Below are 25,740 nucleotides of genomic sequence, written 5' to 3'. Positions count from 1 at the left end.
AAAACTTTTGGTGAATAAGATTACAGGTTTTATGACAGAAATATGTAATTTTGTGTTGCGTTCTGTGGAAAAGATGAAAAAAAGGCATTTATTTCTGATTTAATGCAATTTATTCAATTATTTCGATTGTCAAATACAAATATATTTTAAAAAGGCCTTGCTTGCAGCCAAGCGAAGCAAGCTTTGTTTGTGTATCGAATCATATAAAATTGCGTAGCAATCTGTGAGGGTAAGCGAGGGTTAACATTTATTATATTACTATTCAAAGAATATCAAAATAAATTATTGCATGAGGAAATATATTTGTAGGCAGAATAATAAAAATAACATTCTTTTTATTATTTTGTATATTTCCTGACTGCAAATTTTACTGCAAAGAAATAAATCAGAGCTTATTGTTGCACTTGCAAACATATTCGCATTAAGAACTATCGAAATAACATTTTCATTTTTATTTAATACTTCTTTCTGGTTGTAATCTATACTATCAAAAGCAAGTTTCGAAATTATTTTGTAGCATTCGGAAACATAAATATACAAAGAATATCAAAATAACATTCCTAGTATTATTCAATTTATTCCATTAAAGTAAATTTTACAAACTTTGCTTTTGTTAGAACTTGTACTAAAAACTACGAGCATGTTTACATGTTCCTACTGTATTTGTTTTATAAAATATATAGCTGTCTTCGCTTAATTTTCTGAAAAAGAAACAGATAGACAAAAACATATTTCGCTTTAGAACTTTTTCGAAGTTTTTCTTTTCCTTTGTTTATAGTATTAACGTCAATGCTTTAATGATTAGATTTTATTATAAAAAAAAAAGTTCTTTAAAATTTGTCTCTGATAACAAAAAAAAACTTTTTATGTCTAAAAGCTGTTACCACGCAAAAAGTTTAGTTTTGATAAACAATTTCGTAAAAAAGAGTTTAAATGTTCCGTATTTTGTTTCTCTTTAACTTCGATGTATATTATTTGAACTGATAAATTTTCAAGCTTTTAAAAAGCTTAGTTTATTTATTAATTTGCAAGTTTATCCGGTTGCATTTACAATTTAACTTAAGTGTAGTTAAAAATATAAGCATCATTAATTAACTATTTGTTTGCAATACTTATCGAATCTAGGCTATAAAAATAGGCAATGTTTAATTTATATCAAAAATTTGTGCTTATAACTTCTAAATCTATTTGTTAAAACCCCTGAAGCAATTAAGTTATTCACCGTTTTGTCTCTACAAATGATTCAAAAAAATGGAAGCATATTAATAAATCTTTAAAACTAATTAGAAACAATGTGTATTGGAATTTATCTAAACATTTTTGTATATATTAAAAAATTGCTGAGATTGAAAAATAAAATTTCTTCACCGACACAAAAGTTTGGTCAAAATTACCAGAATGTTGGAAAATTTACTATTCTTTTGGCTCAACGACTAAGCCGACCCCCGTTCACGCCTTGTTCAACTAGATGTGATCAATCATATTTTTCATCGAGATCCAATCGATAGCGTCCTCCCACGCAAATGGATAATTACGTCACTTCCTCTTGAAGATTTTTTCATTTCACGTTTCTTTCAGACTTATAACTGTCTGAAGGAAATCAAATGTGTAAAAATAATAAAACATGCCACTTTGTAATCAAAACAGTAAGATTTCTTTATATGGATGTCAGTTTTTTGTATGCAGGTATTTTTTGTATGTTTAACAATCAAAGTGAAAGCATTTTTGTTTTCAATCAAATCATTGCAAGTTGTAATCATTTCAAGTTGTGTTGATAGTAAAATAGCAAAAAATTAAAATAAAATATACATGTGCTTAAACAATTAAAATGGAAGAAAATTACGTTTGAATGGAGCTTAGCATTTAAATTGCCCTGAAATTATTCACTTTTTTCTACTGGGTTAAAGATGGAATCGTTGGAAGTGTGATACGCTGATTTCCTATCAATTGTAGTTGATGTCGAATATTAGGTTAACATCAATTAGTAACTCGATATCTACTTCAATCGCTTAACACTAGAAAGACAGAACATTGCTGTATACATAGAAAGACTGAAAGGGCCAGTCTGGCCCTTCCCGGACTGTTAGTGTGGAGATCAATTAGACATCCAAAATCTTAAATTATAATCACATTTAATTTAATAAGGGAATTAATAGAGATTCAGTTATCAAAGTTTTATTCTATTTTATTCGATTCGATTAACGATTTTATTCGATAATTAACTCAGATAATTAGGTAGATGTTAAAATACTTTTGTTGTTTTTAATGAAACTGAGGAACCTTATATCTACAAAAGGGAACCTTACATCTAAATCTAACTGGGTATTATGGGGTACCCATTAAAATACTCTATTCAGGTCGCTATTTATGAAAAGTTAGAAATCGACTTTCAGTAAGTTAAGTTTTGAATTGCAGAGCAATCAAAAACGATAGGAGCCAAAATGTCCCCTACCGTCTTTCTAGTGTTAATATATAATTTATTTCGCATTTTCATAAACCCAATTTGCATTTTAACATCAATGTGAGTAATTGTCAATCTACTAGCCACCATTTTAATCAACTATCACATTTTGCTCAACTACCATTTCATTACAATTTTTGTTTTTAACACTGTTTGTATTGGTTGTTGTGTGTTTCAGTAACGTCAAAAACTGTACTGGCTCTCTCAAACATTTTCTAAAACTTATAAAACACATTTGGGAAAAAATAGGCAACAGATTTCATATCCGGCACTCACTTCAGCTTTAATGGACATCTGGAAATAAATTCCAATTCGAATAATTCGGGAATAAATTCGCTTATCGAGGCAAAAGTAGTCGATGCAAATCTAACGTATGCGATATGTAGTCGATGCAAAAAGTGCACTGCTGAACAATTGCTAACGGCGAATGTTAATAGCAGCGATAGCAACCACAAAATTGAAAGTAGGAAAGCGTGAAAATTAGCATGAATGCGCGGCAAAGTAAGGCGTATTTTGCTTAAGCAAATTTTGGGTTGTCGAACTTGTTTGTTACAGCACAGCGCTGATAAGAGAAATAAAGAATTCGAAGCATATTTGGTGCTATTGTTCAAAATCAAAATTTAACGAGAGATAACTAATTGACGAACTTTCAAGTTTCGATATGTCTACCGACATCATTTAGAGGATTTTACGCTTGGCCGTATTATCTTTAAAATTAAAATAACAGTTGCTGCCAAATATTTCGACGTCAATCACAGTGTTACTTCAAGGCTTTGGAAATCCTTTCAAACAACTGGAATGTATAGCAGACGTCACGAAGGAGGTTGTGTTCCGTGTACGACGACTCCAGAAGACTGGTACATAGTGCTATTGACAAAAAAGGTGCCGGTGGAGTACAGCCAGCTATGCAGCAAATCAGTTTCCTGCTGCTACTAGCAAGAGAATCTCCCAATGAACTTTAGCCAAACGTTTGCAAACAGGGCTATACGCCCGTTGGCCTGTTATGTACATACCATTGTCCAGACGCCACAGTAGCGCCCATTCGAAATGGTGTCTTCAGCATTGCAGTTGGAACGAAGAGGACTGGGCTTACGTACTATTCTCGGATGAGAATAGATTCAGTCTCGGGTATTATTGGTGAAGCCAAATGATCTGGTGTCATAGTCGAGCAAACCTAAAAAAAGATCAAAATCCTACACGTAGTGTCATGGTATGAGCTGGAATTATAATTAATGTTCGTAAACTCCTCTATGTGCTTCCAACTGGGCCTATGACTGGCAAACGCTAGATTAATAATATTCAGCTGCCTCATGTTCCCTTGTTCCGTGGTGCTGACAGTGATAAACTTGTTTTATGGCCGACGACTCCACATGTCATCCAACAGTCGCTGTCTAGGAGTATGTACAGAACGAAGATATTGAACACCTCGCATGAAAAGACCTTTTTTCCAGAACTGAATCCCATTCATGCTTTGGTTACGAGTGTTGTTAGTCGAGAATGCCCTACCACTCTCACCTTCATCATCGAGGACACCTTCATTTTTGCACTGACAAAGGAATGAGACAAATTGTTCCAACAGCTGCTGAATACTGTTGCGCAAAGCATGCGACGACGTTGTGAAACGTGCTTAGCCCTCCATGGTGATCATACCATTTACTGACATCTTAATCCAGGATACATTGATTTAAATTTTTCTTCTTTTTGAGGTTTTCAGCACAAAACGACTATTTTGTTCCTTGAACACATTTCAAACCTTCTGGGTTTCAGAGAACAATAAATTGACATTTTTTTAATATCCTAACATTCTGAAATTCTTTTATTTCATTTGACATTTAGCCACGCTTAATTTTTGATGCTCTATGCAGCTATTTGCGGTCAGTTCTTAGCAATTGTCCAGCAGTGTAATATATTTTTGAATATCACTATTTTATTTCTATTTATACTTTTAGCCAGATAGTGTATAATTCTAGTTACAGTGAATATTTTGTATAATTTCTTGCAACCATTTCATAATTTATAATTTTACATTGAATATCTGATCGAAATGAATAAGCTAATTAATACTTTATTATATGCAAATAAATATTGTTGCTTCCTGTTGTGTAAAACAGTTCAAATGTAAAAGTTAAAGATTTATCTAAGCGATTTTAGAAAATTTGTATGTGGTGCTTTGTATATGTACGTAAACACTATTCGAACATTACTGGTTTGATTTAATGCACCATCAGTACAGTCGTCTTTTTCTTACAAAAAATATAATTTTATATTTGATTTGTAATTTTAAATTTTAACTATTTCACCTTTGTTTCTATTTTTTATTTTAGATCATCTAACTGTACGGGTGATCGTTAGTATATGACCATCTTTGACATGTTTTCGAGCAATTCATCATCTGCACAGTCCATATCGTATTATGAGGTAAATTGTTTTTAGATAATATTTGTATTCAAATTTATCTATATATTGTTTAATTTTTAGCAGCACCAATTTTACAAATAATGATTAAAGCATAACCAAAATATATAATTTTCCTATGTTCGAAATGATGAATTTTGAGTTTTTTACAGCTGAAATAAATCAAGAAAATAAATTATTTTCTTATAGTTCTGGTATAAACGTTCGTAAGCCATTGTTCTAAGGTAATTTAGAGTTTACTTCTCTTATTCATCATATTGATTATATCTTAGAACCAATTTTTTTCTTCAACGCTTCTAATCGATTATTCTAATGTCATCTCAATATCATTATCTGCATACGCATTCAGATTAATACGAAATATACTTGAGTTATATACATAAAAATGCAAAACAATCCAAAAAAAGAAGAAAAAAACTGACTGTATGTAAGAAAAAACAAAGACTAAAATCACATCATCATAGCTACAATAAAAGCTTCCAGTCTCTGACAATTATAAAATATACTGCCAGTCTAGTTGTCTTTTGTGAGGTACTGTTTTCTTTTGTGTCGGGGGTCCATCTTGCAATGGCCAAACTATATCTAAATATAGAAAACTATCTAACGATGCTACGTAGAAGCTAGAATACCCAATGCTTCGTAATAACATCCCTTGGTATGTATGTTTTGGAAACTTCGAAAAAAAATGAAATAAACAATACACAAATTTGAACGGTGAATAAATATTTACGTGTGAAAAAACTTAATGTTAAAAAAGAGCAAAACAAAATATGATAATAAAAATATGGATTAAAGATTGCCTGTCCAGAGAGCACTTCACTCTTAAAATTAAAACTCCAAATTTTGAGTACTTAGCACTTCTGGATTTCGTACATATCGTATTGTTAAATAATAATTTCGAAAAGAAGTTAATTATTTATTTTATAATAATTAATTTATTATAATTAAATTATTATAATTAATGTGTTATAATTAATTTATTATAATGAATTTATTATAATTAATTATAATTAAATTATTATAATTAATGTATTATAATTAATTTATTATAATGAATTTCTTATAACTAATTATAATTAAATTATTATAATTAATTATAATTAAATTATTATAATTAATTATAATTAAATTTATTATAATTATAATTAGGTTATTATAATTAACTAAAATTAAATTTATTATAAATAAATTTATTATTACTAACTACTTAATTTATTATTATAATTAAAGAAATTAATTACGAAAAGAAATTAATTAATAACGCATTACGAAATAATTTTTGATGAAAGGCATATTCTTAAATATTTAACGAAACTGCTACTCCATTCACGAGTCTCATTGTTGTTTCATAATTTTTATTTCAGTTTAACACAATTTACATTGTATGATGGTATGGGATCAATGTTTCAAGTTTTTAAGTCATTAAAGCGTGTACTCTTCGATTCAGAAAACAACTGATTACACATTTTTCTTCCATATAATATTGCAATCCCGTATCAGTTGTGTTATAGAAATATTACGTTAAGCCTAATTTTCTTAACGAAATTCACATTTCTAATCTAGTGAAGATGGTGATCTTTTTTCCTATTGGACAATTGTTCTTTATAGTATTTTGCAGAAAACGTTTTCGTCAAAAACGAAAAATGTTTATGTCAATGTTGAGTATCCATTCTTACAGTGATGTTTAACACTAAAATCACATTAATGAAACTAACATGTATAATAACACATAAGGTTGAACTTTAGAATATTATTAAACGTTGAATAACCTAACAAATAAAACACAATCACTAAAATCATACAATACGACATTGAGATAAGAATAACATAGTACACTATTATTTTTTTTATTTTATTTCTAGCAGCAGCGCTTGATGTGTACATCATTCGCTGGAGTGTAAAAACACTCCACTCAGACCCACAAGGAATAACAACAAATAAAAAAATTTGAAAACATTAAAACATTCGAAATACAAAAACAATTAGAACAAAAAAACCTTTAATAGAATGTCAACAATAGAAATATAAACATAAACAGAAAAACTGTCAGTTAGCAGTGCCTGCAACTGTTCCCTATCATTCCAATATCATAGATGAATAAGCATAGATGCTGCCAGTAATTGCAGGGCAAACCCTCTGATGCTCAGCACTCATTGGGGAGCCCTCCCCACACAAGACACAGTTTGGATCGAATAAGACCTTAAGATCTCTTACAATATTTATATTAAAATATCCAACTGAGTGAAATTCGGCAATTTCGAGTTTTTTTAATATCCATACTTAAAAATAAGTTCATTAGCTTTACAACGGAATTTAAATATTTCGTTTATCTCCGATTTTTAGAAATAAAGTTACGGTTGTTTTTTCGTATACTGAGAGACGAAACCGGAAGTAATCTCAGGAAAACGAAACTAAAATGTTTCTTTTTTCTTTTGCTTTGAATATTTCTACCCTTATTTATTTGCATAAATTATATTTATAAGACAAATGAAATTAATTTTCAGATATTAATTTTTTTGAAGTCAGAATTTTCTTATATTTTAGAATTTTCTTGCATTTTAGGAAGAACGTTGATTCTGAAAAAAATTTCTTTACGTTAAGACACATCGCAAAAAACGTTTAATACAGAATTCCTTTAAATTTCGAAAGTAGATTTTGCATAATATTAGCGATGTTTTGAATTAAGAATTCGATCCTGAATTTGAACTTGTTATTCTTATCCAGCTTCAAGTAAGAATATTTAGATTTTCTCGTTAAAAATTCGATATTAAACAGTGTATTTATTTCTATTTCATTAATTTTTGTTGAAATTTTTCAAAATTTTAATTCAAAACACAGCTAATAGCATTTAGAAATTTTTTTTTGAGATTTATTCAATTCAGTTTGCTGTAGAGCTGTTAGGATGACATGAAAAATTTACAGTTTTTAAACTCAAATTTGCTATTAATTTGAAAAATATTTTACGCATTTTTAAATTTTTCTTTAAGTTTACGATGTTAAAGAATAAGTTTCCTTTCTTAAAACAAAATAAAAATTTCGGAAAACCTTATTAAAAAAATATTTTGAAACAATGCGGACACCTTAAAACACACAATACTTCTTTGTTGACGAACTCACACATTTAATCCCGAAAAGGTTTTACTTTCTAAAAAAATTGCATATACCTTAACCATGCGGATACCTTAAAACACATAATACCCATAAAATACTCCTTTAATACTATTTTATTAGAGTACTGAAAAATTTTCATCGTTTTATCATTTATAATCTTAAAATTGGTTTTATGCTCCGCAGTTAAATTTGCAGTTCTAATGCTATATCCATTCTAGTTATGAACTTGTTTTAGGTGTATATACATAAGCTGAAAATTTATGAAATAAGCCCAATTATGGTTTACTTTGAAAAGAAAACTTAATTAAAAGAACTGCCTTAAACATTGAAAATGGTTATTGAGGAAACTTTATTAAAGATTTTTATTTGATTTGAAAGGCGTGATGGGAAATACTTATGTAATATTTTATAAACGTTTGTTCTTTTCATAATTTATTTAATATAATGCTATTAGGAATATTATACAGTCGGACCTTTATTTAACGAAGTCGCTAAATCCAGATAAAAAGTTCGTGTTATATGGAAAATTTGTTAAATTGAAAATCACCATTTGAAATACTTAAACAACACAAAACAGGTTTTAAATTCTTAAACACTTGACATAAACAAAATAGCAATTGATACACCTTTATCTTGTAAATTATTATCTACTGTCGAATTGTTTCAAATGATTTTAACGTTTCATCATATGAAGGTTTGGGGATTTCTTCGTCATTTCCGTCTTCATCTTCTTCCTCACAATTTATTGCTTTATTTTTATTTTTCACGTTCTCCAAAATATCCGATTTAGTTAATGTTTTTGTGGTTACAGCTTCAGAATCAATAAAAAGAGAATCATTAATTAGTACATCATCATTAATTTCGTTTTTCTCTCTTATCTGCACACACATTTTTTAAGCTCTTTTAAAGGAATGTCATTCTCCGCCTCCGCACTTTCCAAATTCTCCACGCTGACTAAGAATCCAGCTTTAGCAAAACTGTTACGAATAGTGCGATCTGTAACATCATAGTTCCATGCTTTAGAAATTTCTGTTATGGTTTCTCGCAAATTGATTTTTGGAATGGGTTCCTGTAAGAAATTCAAAAAAAAAAAAAGAAAAAAAAGAAGAGATTTTACTGCTTTTTCTAAAAGTTACGTGGCTGCAAAAATCAATTCAAGGTCATTTCCTTCATAAAATGCGGTAACAAGTTTGAAATGTTCCGAAATAATTTGGTAAATATTGAAATTGGATCTTAAAGAAAAGTTCGCTAAATAGAAAATTTACTTCCCTATCTGGAAGTTATTTTACGAAGAAATTTCCAAAATGTTCTTGGTTCCTCTGAAAAATTCGCTATATAGAGAAATTCGCAAAGTGGAAGTTCGTTAAATAGAAGTCCGATATTTTCTTTTTAAAATGCCATTTCAGATTTATTAACATTTCACTTGAAATAATTTCATAAAGACAATTGAATTATTATATAAACTATAAATTATATGTTGTATCTAAATTATAATCAGAGGTTTCAAAACTCATCAATAATTTTAAAAAGTATTGACTCGCAGAATCCCTTTCACTCTTTCACGGAACTCTAAGGTTCCGCGTAACATCATTTAGGAACCCTTGTCTTAGAGTACACCATCATATACTTAGAGTTTTAGAACAGTATGTCTGCTTGAGGGGTTATGTCCCTTAATTATTTTTAAGAAATAATTTATCAAGGAATTTGTGATAAAGAATGACAGTATATAAAATATTCATTCTTAAGACGATGATTAACACTAGTTGAAGAATTGGTTATCCGTGTGAAACAGTGCTTGAAGAATTATTGATGAATTATTGAAAGGAATTATCAATATCCATTTGTCCATATATTCTATTCTCCAGAAGGATGAGGATAAGCAATTTAGTGACGAATAAAATTTGATAAATAATAAAAATCTTTTATTTTTGAAAATATGGACGGCAGAATTAATCGCCATTTTTGATATACGTAAGAATCACTAATTTATAAATTTTGAAAATGGCCGGGAGAATGCGACTGTAGGGGCAAGCCCCACAGCACGCCTACGTCCATCAAGGAATCAAAAATGCGAGCAATTCTACAAATAAACGCCAATTAGGCGTCCAAAAAACTTTGGGGGGGCACGCTGTTTCTACATGAATTTTCTTCTTTTTTACACCCTAAAAAAGCAAGAAAAAATCGTGAGCAGGAAATTTTTTCTTTGTGACGTACTTTGAATGACAAAATACCAATTTTAAATTTTTCCCAATTTTTTCAATTTACGAACTTTGATTACATTTTTTTATTTTTGTTTTTCATACTAAAATACAATCTTATAGTATGTAATCTCTATAAATACATTTTAGAGAGACATTATAATAATATTATTTTTATGTAAAAATCGTTTTATCTGAATAAATGGCTCAGATAAATCTGAGCCATTTATTCAGATAAGAAAAAATTTCATGTTCACTATTTTTTCTTGCTTTTTTACGGTGTAAAAAAGAAGAAAATTCATGTAGAAATAGCGTGCCCCCCCCATTTTTTTTTGGCTGCCTAATTGGTGTTTATGTGTAGAATTTCTTATATGTATACGGAAGAATAATTTTCGAAAAGGAGAGTTAAGGAATCTATATATTGGTTATTAATTGCTTTAATTTATTGACGAGACTTCTTTTTTTAGCCTTAAGCATTCAAATGCGTGGTCGGAAAATAGAGTGTGAGAAAGAACGAATTTTAATGAAATCAAAACATTCAGCAACCTTGTAATAGTTTTCGAATTCTTTGCTAATGTGTAAGGCACATATAGAGAGAATCTCTAATAATAAATTTCGTTCAGCATGCAATTCTAGTTTACAGTGTAAAAAGATTTCCCATTATATTAATGATTTTTCTTTATTGAAAAAGGATTAAGTAAGATAATAGTTATTTTTTAAATTTTATGAAGTGCGTTAAACATATTTAAGCATGATAATTATGAATCTGCAAAATATTTCGCACTATTGAAGGAGGGATTAAAGAGTATTTTACCAAACTGCTGAGTTTTATTAAATACTTGGTAAGTAATTTTTAATTCTAAACTGTTGATTTTATGCGGCTTTGATAAAAAAAAATTATCTTTACAGTACTTATATTGAATCCGTATTCAATGAGATTCCGGAAATGACGAAAAAAATTGAGTATTTTAGTACAATGTTATAATTGGCTTGAAGTATTTTTCTTCTGGCAATTTTCCTTTTGTTTCCTCAAATTTAACACTTTGCTGCAGGTGGGGCATCAGTATCATCTCTTATTTATATTTTTTTTTGGAGCTCTAGTTACAAGCAAAAATATATATTGATATTTTTTAAATATAAAAATAGTCTAATAATTAATAAGAACATGTGTTAGATTATCGGTATATTCGTATTAAAATGTAATATCCAAAAATGTTGTTTGAATTTTTTTTCCATTCATATTCAAGAATTTATCAATAATTGAGTTTGTAAATTAAGGAAATTTTAATGACTGCATTTAAGTACGAACTTGAAAAATTATTGTTTGAAAGATTTTACTTTTTACACAGAAAAAGACACCTGCGTTTCACGCTGTATTTCATAACTATAAATTATTAAAATGCTAAATATAATATTTTCTTCCTATTTTGACTTAATTTAATATAATACAAAATACTGAGAAAAAGTATGAAGAATATGCATAGTAAAAATTCTACATCAAAAGGTTAATGATAGAAATAGATTTATGAATATAAGATCGAAAATAATTATAATTATCCTTAAAAAATATACACCGACAATTGCAAAAAATTATTAAAAATCTTTTACTAATGTTGTAGAGTCCTTAACTAATAGTGTACATTTTTTAAAGCTATAGAAAATGCTGATGTAACAGTTAAAACATTAAGTATTTTATAACAAAAACTAAACCAGAAGTTTTTTTTAAATAAAGCAATCAATTTTAATTAATATTTTTTCACTCTCTTAATAAATAAAAAATCTGAAATTAATTTTTTTGTGTTTAAACTTTTTAATGACAATTGAATTTGGCTTTCGAGAATAACGTGATTTAACCAGCATTTCTCTTCGTTAATTCCACTAAATTTTGATTCCTATTCGCGAGAAATACAAGGAATAAAAATGGGAACAAATGAAACTGCATTTAACGTACATAAAATTAAAGATTAATTTTTGACGTGATGAATATTAATCTAAGTTTTAGTGTTCTTAAACTAAACCAGACTAATGAAAATTCTGAGCATCCAATAAGGAAGCACTTAAGGATTTTCCAATCTCTTACTTCCCTTCTCGAAATACTAAGCTGAAATCAGATTATCATTACTTTGTTCAGTCATATGTAATTTTAGAGGCCTCAAAACTCATCCTGAAAAGAATATCGCTGTCACGAGATTACTAAGAGACGAAGAAAACAAACTGCAATCTCATAAGCCAACGGATATAATTTTCCTCCAATTTCCCCGCCAAATGCATTCATTTTCCGCTGACAATTCGCCAAGTCTGGGACCTTAAATTCCACGTCTGCATAGGTGGTATTTCAAGAATTTTGAAATACGCATCAAGATTTATGCGCTTTATTCTGAAACTGTTTACGGCAAGAATGCAGCTAAATTTGTGTAGATTTTTGAGTGATTAATTTTACTTCGGTTACTATATTGTATGCTTATGCGATTTATTAAGATAAAATATGTTTTTTCTTTTGTAGTTAACTAATCGATGATTTATTTATTAAAAAAGGCATCAAATGCTCAACAAAAAAATCTAAAACGAAGGGAAAATATAAAACGAAATGATATCCCTATTATTTTATAAGTTAATTGGAGTCTAGACATAGTGTTTAAGAAAACTTTTGGAAACAATGTAACATCTAATTTGCTAGCAACGAATCTGGTAATTTAAACGGTATTTATGTGGATAATGTATTAATCAGTATTATAAGTAAATAATAATGAAGCTTTCGTTATTTTTATTTAATTAATCACTATGGTTTTTTTACGATTCTCTTTATAGAAAAATGCATTGAAAATGCTATGAAATGAACAGATGTTATTACGATTTTATAAATGACGGTAAAATATTTCAGAATTCTTTTTCAGAAATATCATTTTATCCGATTCAAGATTGTACAACAAATCCATACATGGAAATGTTAATTTCAAAAAGTAGCTAGCAAAAGTACAAGCACTTTAAGCAAAAGTAACGAGTAAAAGTACAAGTACTTAAAGCTAAAGTAACGAGTAAAATGCAAAAAAAGTTTTTATTTTGAAAAGTAGCGAGTTGAAAGTACAAGTACATAATAAGAAAAGTAAATTTTAAAGTACATTTCGGGAAAATAAAAAAAAATTTAAAGTAAGCTTAAATTTCATATAAAGATGTAAGAATAAATATTTTTATATTATACATAAAAAATCTCAAATAATTCAACTATTCAACTTTTATAGATAACACAATGCTAAGTAATTAGTACTTACATGAATTATAACATTTGGCATTGAAAAGAAATGTTCAAAAAAAAAAAGACAAGATGGCTCGAAAAGTAATTTTTTACTATTTTTAACAACTAAATTTTATGAACAAATTCTTATGACAGAATGACTAAGAAATATGGTTATCTTGGTGAGCTCATTTGAAGTTGAAAGTCGTGCTTCTCTGTGGTTTCTTATCAACAATTCTTCAGAAAAAGTTCCCCAAAAAATTTCCATAAGAAGAAATATGCGTTTGTAATTCGGACAAAGGACCCTGAGGACGAGCCATGCCACGGGAGACAAAATTGGAAGCTTAGAAAGAGGTCCGACAACACTTTTCCTGAAGTAATAAGGAAAAAATGGAGTCACGACGCTTGAATTTCCTATCGGTCAGCAAAGATACACATACAAATATCACCTCTGCCAAGGGGTGATTAAAGGATGATTTTGTAGCAGTGAAGTATAGAAACATTTGTTTCTATTCAAACAAAAATGTTCCAGTGGAAACAAAAATTTTCAAGCAGGTGGGGTGGTTGTTCGTTTTTAGGAACTTGCAGGCGATCATGCTGTGATCATCAACAGCTTCGCAATCCCCATTGTGGTCAGATGGAACAAAAAAAAATGTTTTCCATAGAAATGGGCAAATGATGTGAGAAGAGCCTTGGCGTTTCAGGGAAAAGAGCGTTCGCCTCCCAATGAGGTGACAGGGGTTCAAATCCCTGCCATGGCTGTTCGATGCATATTCCGTACCCGACTCGCACCGACCACAATGCTGACGTAAAATATCCTCAGTGGTAAACGGATCATTGTTGTCTTCTTGCTGTCAGGTTAACCGTGGGAGGTTTTCGTGATTTTCTTCTCCATGTGACGCAAATGCGGGTTAGTTCCATCAAAAAATCTTCCACGAAGGGGAAATTACTCCCAATACTTGATCTAGTAGTTTCCTTGTCTTCTGAATTAGGTTCAAATTTACGAGGACCATGGAGTTGAACGTTGGCAGTCGTAGACTCAAAATTGGGTTGGCTGTTCAACGTCGGTTATAAAATAAAATTAAAATGATGAACAGTGGGGGATAAAATAAAGTTTAATTTCAGATCAAATTCAGAAAAAGAAATCGGAAAAAGTGGCGAGTTCTTTCAACATTCTTGTTACAAATACTTGTACTTTTTCCCTAAAAAGTAACAGTAGCGAAAAAACAATTAAAAGTACTAAATTTAAAAAATAAGTAAAAGTACGTACTACTAATAAAAGTACGTACTTTTTACTTTTACTTTGTTTACAAGCAACGAAACTAAAATTATTGCCACGCATGTGCAAATCTAGATTATCCGGCTTAATATTGTATCACAAATCTTGATGATCCGATTCAAGATGGTACACAAATCAAGATAATCTGTCTCAAAATTGTACCGCAAATTCAGATAATCCGATTCGAGATTATCACAAACTTAGAGTAACCGAAATCAGACTTAATTTCAGTCTTGATAACCGAGAAAAGTGTTTGTGATTTATCTAAACAATTTTTCTAACTTATAATAATGCTGATAATAATATGTGCGCTGATAATCTTCGGTTACAAATCGCTATGCTTTGTTTGTAAATCGGACGAATTTTGATGTGTATTTCGCATAAGGCGTAAAAACAAATATCGATGGGTAATTCGTAATTTGTGGTTTGTAAATTGCATGAAGCGTAGTTTGTAAACTTAATGCGAATAGCAAGAATAGGAGTTCGGATGAATAGTTTCACCAACTGAAACGGATATTCTTTCGCTTTGCGATAAGCGTGGGAAAGAGATACTAATTTCTTTTCGAGCAATCAGAATTTTGGTGAGCTTTTCTAAGACGATTTTCGACGGTAGTTTTCTATGACGAGCTTTGCTGTTGTTTCTCTCAGCTTTATTACCAAACATTCGCGAGTCACCTCCTCATTCCTTGCTTGTAGATAATTGTTTGCATTTTAAAGTTCAGTGTAGGAACTTTTTAACTTTTGTATGACTTTGCTGTTGAATTCTAATAAATGGGTCAGTGAATTTGCTATTTAAAAGTTCTTTGGGATGTTTGTTTTGCTGTAAAATTTCTGGATTATGACTTGAAACTCTATTTACAGTGTTTATTATTGTACTTTTCTTTGGTTTTGAACACGCTGCATCTTTGTAATTTTTTTCATTTGTAAGTTTTCTAAGAGCTTTCTCAGTAAATCCTCCGCATAAAAATGGAAAGAAATCTTACAATCACCTTCACTCCTAATTGCATCTGTCTCTTTCTGAATCGGCTGTGCACATGCTTTGCAAAGAAGTTTCGACGTTGACGACATTGAAACAATATAATAGTTAATAATTAAATTTTAATTTCGTACGTTAACTATTTGTTTGCAATATACTTTAAGTAGTTGGTAATTTTTTGAATTAAAAGCAGTGAATGGGGACAAAATTTCCCGGAGCAAAAAATATCATACAGGACAGCAATACCAGCTGTTAAGAAAAAAGGCGTTTTTCCTCGACAAAAGTTACAAAGGTTAGTTATAAAAACAATAGACAAAATTCTTCCTTAAAAACAGTACCATAATATTAAAATTAGAAAATAAATAAATAAACGTCAACCAAATTTGCTTTTTAAATTATTTATATGCTCTTAAATGCGAATAATTTTTAAAATTTAGCTAATTCTGTAGAATAGAAAAATTTTAGAATGACAGCTCTTACAAAAAATACTTTCTTCAAAATAATTAATTATGTTTTTAATTTTTTTCCCCTCAGAACACAAATCAATTAGTATCTTATTGTCTCCTTACTTTAATCCGTACATGTACAGTGTTCAAACTAATTCTTAAACTTTTCCCACTAACCTATTTATTTAATGCTCTTCGTTAGATTTTTTCTAAAAAAAATTCGGTCATTAATATTTTATTTCCTCAAATGGCCTTAATTTCCTTTGTTTGCTAATTTAAAGTGGTTATCTTGGCATAATTACATAAAATTTATTAATTAACATCGTTAGTTTGTTCTTTTAAACTTAGTGCTGCTGTATTTTTTTTGCGTTTTTGGTTGTTTAATGTTTTTATTTTGGAAGATTTATTGCTTTGCATTAAGTGATTTTTTTTTCTTTTAAAAATAAGATATTTGTTTAAAATTTAAGAATCTGTAAGAGTCATTAAGGTAATTAAAGTTCTTAAAATCTAAACAGGATCAAAAGAATAAAGTATAATGATAATTGAGTTTTAATATATTAAAAATAACATAGTATAATTTATATTTTTAATTACTTCTAAAATTTACTTTTAACAAGTACTTTTTTCAGTTAAAAATCCATTTAAAAATAATAGTTCCAGTATTGTTTTTATACAGGAAACTCTCTAAACATCATTTCTATTATGTACTTTAGTTAAAAAACTAACTTTGTGCTGCTTTTATACTTTATTAAAAATGCATTATAGCCATTTTCTAAAGTACTCGCGCCCGTCTGAATCCTTATATGAAATATAACAATATTGGGTGTTCACAAATAACTATTTAGAATCAATAACCAGAATTGAAGAAAAGTAATGCGTCCTTGAAACTAGCCTAGAATTTTTGAGTTCATTAACTGCAACTGATGCTATACTAAAATATTTTAGACATTAGAAACTATAAAAAAAAATATTTAAAATGTCGTACAGTTTTATTCTGGCAAATAAACTGGCTTTGATGAATGCAAATGTTAGCTTCATACTGTTCTTTTCTTCAATTTGATGAGTGACTCCTGATGCTTCTTGACGATAAATATTGTAGCTTTAGAATGCATTTAAGCGTTAAAAATGAGATGACTCAAGTTTATGAAATGTTAATAATTAATGACTAATAATTCTGAAATGTTAAATAATTAATAAAAATTATTTTATAATTGCATGAAAAAATCTTTCAATTCACTTAGAAAGGTTTCTAGATACGAATAAATACACAAGAAGTAAAATTAACAATTAAGGGCTTTGACTTCTGACTGCTATCTTGATCAAACTATTTGAACCATATTTTCCAGATCGAGACTAACCCCATGTTCTAATGATCAGGAATCTAAATTCTTGGAAAAAAATATTACTATTCTGCGCCTGGTTTCATGTTTTAAAATATCATCTGCACTAATTAATTAACATTTTTGTACGTGAGAATCCAATCATTAGATTGAAAAGTATTCAGAATGCTCTCTTTTTTACTTCATTTTTGTACTCTGTACATTTCATTTAAATACATAGCGATACAAAAGTTACAATTGATGTTTGACGTCTTTAAATAAGGAACTAATAACTTAAATACAAAGAAATGTGAAATCCAAGCAAATTTCGTAAGTTATAACGATTGCATTCACGAAAGTTCCACCATACAGAAGATGGAGTAAAAATTTGATTTAACTTTTAAATCTTAATGTAAATGTAAGGAAATTGTGTATTAAAAAAGTTAGTATTAAGTTTAAAAAAGAAAAATTTATTTTTAGAAAAAAAAATTATTTTATTTTTTTTAAATTGGTTTCTCGCAATAGGTTGATTAAAAGTTATCAACAAATCTTTAAAAAAAATTCTCAAACTTTCTGATTCTTTTTTGGAATCGTGCATTTTTTTTCAAATAGTTTTGATATTTTAGTATTTTATTTTATCTTATGACCGTCGTTGAACAGCCAACCCAATTTTTGATTTAACGACTACATGTTCAACTCCGTAGCTTTGTAATTTTGAACACAATCCAGAAGACAAGGGAACTCCTGGATCAAGTATTGGTAGAAAGTTGCCTTTGAGGAGAACTTTTTGATGAANCAGCCGACCCAATTTCATGGGTTTGCGACTACTAATGTTCAACTCCGTAGCTTTGTAATTTTGAACACAATCCAGAAGACAAGGGAACTCCTGGATGAAGTATTGGGAGAAAGTTGCCTTTGTGGAGGACTTTTTGATGGAACTAACCCCTATTTGTGTTACATGGAGAGGAAGACGGCGAGAAGTTCCCACGTTTAGCATGACGGCAAGGGGACTCTAATCCATGATCCGTCTACCACTGAGGATATTTCACGTCAGCACTGTGGTCGGTGCAAGCCGGATGTGGAATTCGTGTCGACCAGCCATCGCCGGGATCGAACCCCGGTTCCCCTTAGGAAGGCGAACGCTCTATCCCCTGCTGATATAGTATACTTCAGTAACGAAATAGAAAAGAAAGTATTTTTATTCGTTTTTGAGTATTTTAATCCATCAAGATATGCCGCCATTTTTTTTAAGAACCCTGCCTTCATATTATGAAATACAAAATAAAATAGCTATATATTTCTTGCATAGCTACTTTATTTACAAACAGTGTCTTTTGTGTCTAAAAAAATTGATGTTTATACCGAACACGAAACATATTTTTATGGAAAAATTTCCATACTGCTGAGGTTCAATCCTTCTCATCTATTTTCAACTTTCTCTTATAATATGAATTTTAAGACACTGCAGTCACAAACTTGAGAATATACGAATATTGTCTTACCTAAATATGATATATATTTTAAATTTTATGTCAGTCAAGCTTCAAAAATCTATGCGTTATCCTAGAGATTTCATTCTAAATGAAATATATGAGAGTATGTCTGAAATGTTCTTTTTTTTAATCTCAGACCCAAAACGAAGCCTTTCGTAGGTATGGCACTTTCTGTTTTTAAAAAAAAGCGAAGGCGTGTCATTTATTTAACAATTTACCTGTCTGTCATAAAATGTAACAGCTTTCAGCGACACACTGGAAGGGTAACGCTTTAAAGTAGTTTTTACGTACAAACGTGTTATCATCCAATTTCGGTATCAGAAAACCATTGAGGATTGTAAGAAATTCAAGATATTAAAAATTGAAAATATAGAAGGCAAATGTTTCATAACATTGAGATTGTCATTGGAGGTATCTTCGGTGGTTAATTTTGAAGCATGTAGTTACTGATTTATGCCCATCGTAAAAACTTTAATATCTGTCAACACCAAAATTGTACGCAACTACTTTACATCTAAGTGGAGAAATAAAACACCATTTACAGCACCATAACCATAACCACCATAAGCACTAACACATAAACAGTAAAACACCATAAACAGTTTAAGAGTATAAATTTTATACCCTTAAACTGTTTCAATACAACACGAATGTTCTTCTCAACTTCTTGGTGTGAGTCGTGATGGCTCAGGGGATAGAGCGCTCGCCTACCAATGAGGCGAACTGGGTTCGAATTCCTGTCGATACGAATTTCGCATCCGGCTTGCACCGACCACAGTGCTGACGTAAAATATCCTCAGTAGTAGACGGATCATGGGTTAGAGTCCCCTTGCCGTCAGGCTATCCATGGGAAGATTTTGTGCTTTTCCTCTCCATGTAACGCAAAAATGAGTTAGTTCCATCAAAAAGTCCTTCACTAGAAAGGCAAATGTCTAACATTTCTTGATCCAGGAGTTCTTTTGTCTTCTGGATTGGGTTCAAAATTATAAGGCTACGTAGTTTAACATTAAAAGTCGCAAACCTAAAAAATTGGGACAGCTGTTCAAGGATGGTTTTAAAATTTAAGAAGAAAACTTCTTGGTGTGAAGCAGTTGCCACAATTTTTGTTATTCAGTAATACTAAAATTAATAATTACAGTAAGATAAGATGTACATAAGACGTAATAAACTTATTTTCTTCGTGTAATATAAAGCAAGAATCATTAATTCAGATGCATTTACGCCATATTTCTTAAAATAGAATAAGTTTGTTAATCAAACATGCACATAACTCAGAAATAATTTTAATATGAAGTAGTCTATGTAAATATTTTACAACCACGTTGCAAAGCATTTGACAGAAAAGCCAGACATATCTATCAAATCTATTTAACTAATAATCATATCACTTTCTATGTAGCCTTTTAGGTCTTAGTTTTATGCATAGCACTTTAAGTTCTATGCATGTATATAGGAATTATTTATGCAGAAATTCTAGTTAATCGAACCATACATTTGAAAATACGGCCTTCTAAAATTAAGTAAATATTGAGAAAACATGTTTTAAAATACATAAATATAATGTCTTCCTATTGTCTGTATCTTCTAAATGTTTTTAAAATTGTTTTAAAAACATTAACTACTATTTACTACTACTTTTAATTAATTAATTATTTTTGCTTTAATTGAGAAAGAAATAATGGTTTTAAGGATATAAAGCAATTTTTTTTCGTTTATTATTAAAATTTTTACTTTTAATATTTAGTCGAAATTGGCCAACTAATGTAGATTAACTAAATAGACGACTAATATTTATTGAGATTTATATTTCTTGAGTAGGATGAGTGCAAGTTTAAGCACTTGCTCTGCTGTTAGAATGAATGATACTCGAAAAAATAAGTACTTATAGTGCAAGGCAACAGGTTAATGTATGGAAAAATCGCAAGAAACGATAATGGGGTTAATAAAGTGTACCATAATCAACAATTTTTCAATCATAGTGAAATAACTCACTCATTTAAAGTGCAAACAATTATACTATGCATGCTAATTATAATAAAGTAATTAATGTAATCATTACGCAGTAACAATTGTTCACATAATCATTAGAAACAATAATATTTATTGTAAATATATCATAATTATAATAATTCATATAATCGTTACAAAATAATAATATTTATTGCAATCATAACACAATATATAATCATAGCACAACCATAACATAGTTATTAAATTTTATATACCATAAGATTATAACGCAAATAGCATAACTTTACTAATATTTACTATTTTATCAGTCATTAACAGCTTCAGAATTATAATTATTGTGGAAGTAATTTTAACACTAGAAAAACTGAAACTTAGTATATAGGGTAAACTTACCAGTGAAGGAACACTTAAGCTGCGCTTACCTCTTAAAACATCAGAATAATTTCAAAATTCGTAATTTTAGTTAAATGACAGTGTCAACAAATTTGTAACTAATTGCAAATTATATAAAAAAAATGTAGAGAACTTACATAATATTGTTTCAAAGTTTTGGAGGTTCAAATAGCAAGTAGTAAGAAGACCAAGTGAAGGAACAGTTCTTACCAGTGAATGAACACAAATTTTCCGGTAAAGGAACACTTAATTTTGGTTATTTTTTGATGCTCTTTATGAATTTATAAGCCATACAAATATTTAAAAACAAACCAATTCTTGAAATTATAACATATAAATACTAGGAAAATGTTAACTTTTTTTAAAATCATGAATTGAATATTAAAGTGCTAACATATTAACACATTCTGTTCATTCATTGTGAAATCTATGCCCAGTAAAGGAACATGCTTGTTGTTTTTCGTATTTTTAACATACTTTTGTTGCGGAACATCACTGAAGGTACAAGAAAATAAAAGTTTATCTTTTATTTTCGTTAACTTAGAAAAAAAACCAGTAACAAGGAACAAAAAGAAGCACTTGTTCCTTCACTGGTTTATCATCGTTTGGTAATCCAGTGAATAAACACCCCCTTATCTCAGTACTTTATTGTGCTATGATGCTTAAAAAAATAAAACGTAACTTCAATAACTATATTTTGAATTCTCTTTTTCACAGTGAGAAAAATAAAACTATTACATTCAATTAATTCCACTTCAAACATATAAATACAAACACTCACCTTATAATTTTTTTCAAGGAAACAAGGTGTTGCAGAGATAATAACAAATTCAAAAATTTCTCCAGAGAAGTTTATTTTTCCAGGTAATCCAAAACATTGATAGATGACTTCCTATTGTTTGGCAGTAAGCTATTGTTACCAACCAATCTAAAGAAAAACTTTAAAATTCTTATTTTTAATCAATATATATGAAATGTTCCTTCACTGGTTGATTTACCCTACCTATATTGCCCAAAAGCAGTCAAAATGACTGAATTTTGAAGGAATGACTAATGTGTAAAGAAATTTGTTTAAAGTTAATTTTTAGTATATTTTATATTATTTACTGATACATAACAAGTTATTAGTAAATATTAGCAATAAAAGAATTATATGTTGTACATAAAGTCACAAAAGTTTACAAAATTGTGTCTTGTATACGAATTATAACTTGTGCCATTATTATATACATCATTGATTTCCTGATTGAAATTAAAAAGCAGTCAAAGAGACTTCCTTGGGTAATCTAGTTTTAAATTAGTATTGCTATTTCCCATATTATTATAAATACACATCCAACCAATAAATATGGTTTCTTATTTCACATTCAAACTAAATCATATCCAATTTTCAAAATCGGTCAAGTTATATAATAATTTAAAAACTATTTATATTTTAAAAAATATTCTTTTTCTTATCTTTCATTCATATCCGAATGGAATAATAAAAACTCTTTTGTTATTTTTCAAAAGTTGTTAATTTTAAAGGAATCGTCAAGTGTTTGTTTCTTAACTAGTACTGCATTTCCCTAAAACGTATGACTCTTGACATCTTAACTCAGAAACTGCTAATCTTGTCATCGTTTTCATACTGCCATGTTCATGCAGCTGTTTAAGATTTAAAAAAAAAATTCAAACCATTAAGATTTTTAGGTTACACTAAAGAATTATGGATTAAATTACAGTATTTTCTTGTCCGGTAGGAGAGAGTGGGGTCAATTGTAACAATTTTTACTTAACTATTTTTAACTAACAAAAAATCCAACATATTATTAGTATTAATTGACAGACGAGTAAAGTAGACTATCCTCTAATATAAAAATAAATAAATACCTTATTTTAAATGTTATTATATTAGTTATTAACAATTTTTGACAGTCGTGCACTTGTTACAATTGTCCCCACTTACGGGGTCAATTGTAACAGTTCATAAATTCAACTGAAACATAGTAAATTATAATACATATTCAGACCTGCCAACTTTTAATTCCTTCCATTATCATTTTTCCCAGTGGTATTAAAATGGAATTAAAACTTCAATTTTAAGCAAACAAATACGTTGTATTTGAAAAAAATTAAGTTGACAACCATGATAGTAACTCATATTAATATATAAGTTCAATTTTTGTAAGAATAGTGGTGATCAAAATCATTTAAAAATTAAATTTATAAAAGAAAAAATAGTATATATTTACTACCACTTTAAATATGAAAATAAAATCTCCCGCAAAATGCGGGAGAGTTGGCAGGTATGCATATTATCATAGTTGTGATAAATTTTTTTATTGATCAAAATAGTAGTGATATTTGAGGAGTAAAAATAATAAAGAGCAGAGACCTAAAGGGTTAAACTTTTAAATTTAAGGGGTTAAAATTTTTAATTTATGGTGCGAAAGGTGACAAATAAAATAATGCACATGCAACATAATATAAATGATACAAGAAACTATTGGTGGTTCTTAAAGAGTTAAATAATGGTTTGTAAACATAAGATTAGTTACAATCGTCCCTTTACTTATTGTTACAATCGTCCTCAAGACACCATTTTAGCTTCATTTGTTAAAAACAATGCTAGCTAATTAACGAAACTAATTTTTTTTTATTGAAATGTTAATTAAGGTGTCCACTTACATATTCGGTTAATAATTTTTATTTGTTTAAACAAAATTACTTTGTTACAATATAATATTCTAATACCAAAAAAAGTACTTACGTAGCTTGAAAATATCTTTTGTGATGTAACTCTTTCAAAAGTACATAAAAATGGTTTCCAGCAGGGGTGTACAGGTATATTTATTAAATACACCTTTTGCGCCACCTAGGAACCAAATCTAGAACCCGAAATTTTTGTTCTCTTAGAAATGTACCCTGTTACTATTGACCCCACTCTCCCCTACCCTTTGGAAGCATCATTCGTAAAATATTACTTATTTTTACAGTATATTTAATTATAGTAATTCTCTGATATTACGGTAATTATTTTTACAGTAATATTGTTTAATTACAGTGATTCAATAATATTTAGTTAGTTAGTACTGTATAAAATACGGTATATGAGACTGTTTTATTCCGTAACATATTCTGGTAATAATGAATTTTAAGGTAAAATGTTTTAGCAAAAATTGGACGCTGAGTTTTTTACAGTGTAGAAAGAGTGCAGTCTATGAAAATCTGGTCAAAATATCAAAAGTTACTTGACGTATTGTCCAAATTAAGAATTAAACTAGTAGGGTTTTCATTTCATAAGGCTAAACAATTCGGAATTCTGTTCTATGTTTTTATTATCATCGATTAAGTATAAAAGAACAATTTTCTGCTCTGACACTAATCTTTATATTATATAAGTAGAAATATACCAACCTTTTGTTTGCTAACATAATATATTAGATACCCTTTTCTGTAAACATTCTTATATGCTCTGCAATAACGTAAATTCAATAGACAAGAAAGCAATCCCATGAATATTGCAATTAACCTTTTCTAAGGATTCCTTTATGTTCATTGTGATAGAATGGAACAATTCTTCTAATGACTATTTGTCAATATAATTGGTGACATAATGTTCTATACATGTAACATCTCTTGTTTCACATTGATGGTACAAGTCTTGTATAATAAGTACAATGAAATGGTGATTACATAAATGATGCCAAAATCATTCAAAGATTTCTTTTATAATTTATTTGTATAATTCGATCACTGAAAGAATAATATTAAAACGATAATAATAGAAGTACATATGAAATGTCTAAAGAACGTCAATATAATGTAAACCAGAAAGGAATAAAATTTGTTAAGGTTGTTTTAGCTAGATGTAAAAATGTGCCACATTTATATTTCCTGTAAAGATAACAGTAAAATGACACCAAATATTAAAAAAAATAAATCTATTACCGTCATTCGGGGCTACTTTGTGCAAATTCGAATTTGGCATTTTTCAAGTGCTGCTATTCAGTATTATGTTTTTTTTCACGTTAAAAATGTGTGGAATTTGAAGATAGAAGTCTCCTCTATTACTACAAACATTTTTTCGAATTTTAAAACAATCTCAGAGTGTGTTTCATTCATCCAATGTCAACAACTTTTCGAGGACGTCGGATGTCGAAAAGTGTGCGTAGAAGCTTTAGCTGTGAAATGCAAAGACGTTGATAAAACAATTGTCGTAAGTGCAAAATTTTTTATTTATATATTAATAAACAATTATATCATGTTAGCATTAAAAAATTTGAAAATTAATAACAAATAAACGGAAAATGAAAAAAAATGCACTTTGGGGCTACTTTGTGCAAAGTTTCATTCGTTTTTTTTTTCGACAGAAAAATGGTCAGACGTTATAAAAAAATACCTGGAACGAGAAACTACCGTGATTACACTTTAGAAAAGCTGCAACAATGTTTGCAAGCAGTT

At 29.1% G+C, this 25,740-nt stretch overlaps 1 protein-coding gene across 1 annotated transcript in view; it reads left to right on the top strand.

The window, feature by feature from the left end:
• The window catches only part of LOC107449790 (glutamate-gated chloride channel-like), a 429,932-nt gene that overhangs the window by 88,016 nt on the left and 316,176 nt on the right, over nt 1-25,740 (top strand). Inside the window, exon 3 of the mRNA XM_043042909.2 lies at nt 4,786-4,879. The gene's annotated coding sequence lies outside the window, so the exon portion shown is untranslated. The remainder of the gene's footprint in view (nt 1-4,785; nt 4,880-25,740) is intronic.

The sequence above is a fragment of the Parasteatoda tepidariorum genome, chromosome 9 (genome assembly GCF_043381705.1).
Source record: "Parasteatoda tepidariorum isolate YZ-2023 chromosome 9, CAS_Ptep_4.0, whole genome shotgun sequence".
Classification (NCBI taxonomy): Eukaryota; Metazoa; Arthropoda; class Arachnida; order Araneae; family Theridiidae; genus Parasteatoda; species Parasteatoda tepidariorum.
This window is presented reverse-complemented; position numbering and strand designations above follow the sequence as displayed.